Raw genomic sequence first — 4,591 nt, forward strand, 5'->3', positions numbered from 1 at the left:
ACAGAGAAACGGATTGGTAAATAAGGAAATGATTAAATCTGTTCTTGAACTTGTTAAATTTAAGACAACATTGCCGCTTTTGAATAGATATGTCAGGAAGATAATTGGATATATGAGTATGAATCTTAGAGTGATTTGAAATATAAACATAAATGTAAATACCTTAGTTGACCTCACAGATTGTAAGGACCTTATCAGTTTACAATCCCTAATTTTTTTTATTTTTTACTCCTATAGCACCTGGTCTTCCTAGGTGGTCTCCCAACCAAGTACTAACCAGGCCCAACCCTGCTTAGCTTCTGAGATCAGACGGGATTGGGCTTGTTCAGGGTGGCATGGCTGTAGACACAAACATTTATATATTGAAATGAGAACAGCGAAGGAGTAAGTGCAATCAGAGAACTTAACAGGGCCCAGATCAAGTCTTAAGGAACTCTAACAAAGCACGCTGAAAAGGGGCAGAGTGTAAGACAAAGAATAGGAATTGTCAATATTCATTAAAATCCTTTTACAAACTGTGAATCACAAAACAAGAATCTTAGCAGATACTTAATTACATATGCTTAATATGGTCTTTGCTACCAAAAAAACAAACAAACACACACACACAAACACTTGCAAGCCCTAGGTGTATCAAAGCAAATGGCTCTATGAAGGTACTTGATTCTTTTCAGACGATTGTACTTTCTGAAACGTCTATTTGTTTGCGCAGAGGAAAGGTTTCCAGTTGACCATTTGCTCCCAGAAAAAGAAAATAAATTCTATAGATTCTGAATTCTTCATGAAGCTACTGGATCTTCCAATTCTGAAACTAATTTCAGTTAATTTTGAGGGCTATAAGAGAAAGTCAAGGAGAGCTGATACAGGGCTGATATAGTGAGGAGAACTTCAGTAAGCTGCCATGTTTCTCTGCCTCTTCTCAAGTGCAGCACTTTAGAAGAACCAGATATTCTGCCTCACTGAGGACTTAATACAAAGGACAAAATGTGTGAAGCTTCATAGAAATAGTTCTAAATTTAGGCAGAATAAAATTATTTATACTAATGCACAATAAAACCATTAATTGGTGCTTAGTGACTCATCACAATTTCAGTTTTTATATTGTAAGAAAGACAAATTCAAAATGGTAAATTGAATCAAGCTATAGGCCCTTAACAGCAATATGATATTTTTATAAAGCAAAGTAACTCCACATATTAGACTGAGGATGATAATCCTTAAAATTATATAAATCCCTTAAATTGAAAGGAATGGAGGATCTTCTCCATTTAACAAATGATGACTATCTAGACACTATAGATTCTATGGTAAACAAGAGAGATACTTATACTATACATAAATTAATTACTACAACAATCCTATGAGGTAGATACTTTTATCCATATTTTACAGATGTGAAACTGAGGCATAGAGAGGTTAAGAACTTTCTCAAGGTCACGGAAGTACTGAGAGATGAAGCTAGCAATGGAATCCATGGAGTCAGAATGCAGGGGTGGCACTTTTCATAGCTCATGGGTTAGAAGTGGGGCTTGAGTTTCTTTGCTCCACAAAAGCTCTTCCAGCCGCTTTTTAAAACTCTTCTTTCTTAGTCTTGTCATTTACCAACCTTCTGGCTACTTCATCTCATTCATTAAAGATTTTGATATCAGGATATTTCTTTCCTTCTTGATTCATGCTATCACCTCAGGAAATTCCATGTTCACTTGGACAACCCAGCCAATATCATATTTTAATGATTTTCTGACTTTCTTATCATCCATGGTATATTTCACATCATCCCCACCAATGCTTTTAACTAATCACCAAAAACATTTTGACTCTCAAAATTGCCAACATTTCACTCTTATGAGAATTCTCATTTGCCTATTAAGGACATCTGACTTTCACTGTTCTTCGATCTTTCTTTGAGCTTTCATCTCTATTTACCACTCCACTCTTTTCCAAAATATCAAATTTCTTATAAACTCGATTGATTCTAAAACCTTTCATTTCACTCATTTTGGTACCAATACACTAACCTCCTTCATCCATTTGTTCTTTCAAAGCCTACAGCTAAAAATACCCAATCCTGAATTCCACAATCCTTGTTAACCTGTGTCTGTATTATATACTCGGATAGCAGAATGCTCTTAAGTGAATTGGTATTCCTAAAAACTCAATCAGCAACCCACAGTCTTAACATATATAATTCTCTAGTCATTTTGATCTAATTTTTATAACAAATATTTCGGAATTCCTCTGTCCTTTACAAACCATGATACCCCTCTCTAGTCTTTACTCTCAGCAGATAATTGCATTGTGCTTAACTAAGTGATTAGAGCCATCAGACAGTTTTTTAACACTCTTCTGCTAAATCTGTCAGAAACCTGCATCTGTACCAATCTTCTTCTCTTGCGCTCCTGATATAAAAAAGTATGTTTCTCTGCCTGTTGAAGGCCAATTCCTCTGCATTTAATGAGTCCCTGTCCCTCCCACATTCTCCAGAATCTATGCTAACATTTAATGCTTTAGCTTTTTTTTACTGTGACCCACAACCAGAAATATATATGACATTACAACCCAATATATACATATTATACATATGTACTATATGTAAACATAATATATAACATACATGTTATATATAAATATGTATAAATATACAAAATATCTTTCAGTAAATTGCAGTAGACAATTTATGCAAATAAGCTAAACAAAATTTTATAAGATTACCTTATCATGAGTGATGCATTAACATTTTGCTTCCTTTTTTTTTAAATGCTGGTCACTACTCATTAATGTTACAAAATACTAATGAGTCATAACCTGTAATTTTAATCACAGTGAATTACTCTATTCCCCTATAACTTTATCTTTAAATTATTTCATCTATTTTTTTTAAAAGTCACCCCCAAGTACTCCTTCAGTTCATATCCTCCACACATTTAGATTTATCAGAAAAATTATTTAATTTCGGTCTCCACATTTTCTCCCATTAACTTCTTAGACCAATCTAATCTGTCTTCTGCCTTACTACTCCATGAAAACCACTTCCCATAAATTTCAGTTAGCTCTTGTAACTAAATTAAAGATGAACATGTTCGGCTTTCATTCTACTCAATAGCTCAACAGCATTTAACAGTTGATCTCCCCCTCCTTGAAACACCTCGAAACACTACTTTTGCTTTGCTACCATAACACTACTCCATCAATTTTCCTCCCTTCTTTCTGCCTCCATTCTTACAGCCTCTTTCTGCTGACTCCTCTATTAGACTCTCAAGTATTGGAAGCCATCTATTCATTTTACTCTTCACTCTCGGCATTCCTCTCACTCTCGTTCTTGTTCTCGTTCTCACTCTCATTGCTGGAATTACTGTCTGGATTTGGAGACAAGTGAGACATCCTATTTACAGTCTAGAGGCCTTTGGATATTAGCTATGTAATAAGACTTCCTTCTCCTGGAGAAATAAGAATGTTCTTAATAATTCAAAATCCAGAGCTTCTCCTGAATCACTTCCAGGCATATGCAGTTACATAACAGAGAAACACTGCTTTTCACATTCTATGCTCATGATCCTGACTGCTTTAGCACATTTAACATTGACTGTAATTTGGGGCATATCAAAGAATATCAAGATTTCATCTGCACTTCCCATTTTGTTAAATTCAAGGTTTCTTTTTCTCCCTATAGGATTTAGGTGTCCTTGGAAGTTAACAGCTTCTCTTAGAAGTCAGCTGGAAGCCTTTGAAATTCACATGCTCAGTATCTGAGGAGTAGATTTTCATGATGTATGAATCATCACACCAACCTTTCCTATTTTTGAAAATTCTGTGATCTTTTCCAAGAGATTTGGCAATTTCTCCTATCTTTAATTGCATTACCTGGAGTATGACCAGAAATCCTTTTCAAGTGTCTCAATGACAAAATGAAATTCAGCTTTATCTTCTTGTGCATTTTTTTCTCTAATTAGGTTTTGTAAATCACTCAGTCGATGCTTTAAAATTTGCAAACAATGCTTCAGCAACAAATATATGCTCAATTTATAATAAATTTGCACCTCGTACATCTATGAGATATTCTTCTGAACATAATACTTTTCATTTCAATGTTGCAACCCGATGTAATAAATAATTTTTATGAATTCTAGGCTGCAATTATTGTTTCAAATTAAATTAAAATTTAATCTTCTGTTGGTTACCAATATGCAAATAATCTGAGTTGACAATTACATAAATAAGTACCTACACATAGTTAAGTTTGCAGGCAGGGAGGACCACATGGCAGCTTCATGCTTTACCAAAGTTTTGACATTGAGGCTAAAAATTTAACATGGATTATACCATGTACCTCAATTTCAAAATATTACAATGTAGAGGCAATGCATCCCTGAATCAAATTAAAATGGCTCTCACTAAAATTTGCTGATTAATAAAATTATGAAGAATCAGTAAATGTTTTTGAACAACTGCTTGCTTAAGCTGTGTAACTTAAGATCATCTTATTTCATATATCTACATATTATTCATATATGTAATTAAAATATTAATATATAGCTTAAGGCAGCAAGCGTACGTATGTCAATAAGTTTTCACATATTCTTAAAACTCATTC

The 4,591-nt window shown here is 34.0% G+C and overlaps 1 pseudogene; it reads right to left on the reverse strand.

The window, feature by feature from the left end:
* Positions 1 to 228: 228 nt before the first annotated feature.
* Positions 229 to 347, reverse strand: LOC118603385 (annotated as a pseudogene).
* Between the last annotated feature and the right edge of the window lie 4,244 nt (positions 348 to 4,591).

Source organism: Rousettus aegyptiacus, unplaced genomic scaffold (assembly GCF_014176215.1).
Source record: "Rousettus aegyptiacus isolate mRouAeg1 unplaced genomic scaffold, mRouAeg1.p scaffold_m13_p_5, whole genome shotgun sequence".
In the NCBI taxonomy this organism is placed as follows: Eukaryota; Metazoa; Chordata; class Mammalia; order Chiroptera; family Pteropodidae; genus Rousettus; species Rousettus aegyptiacus.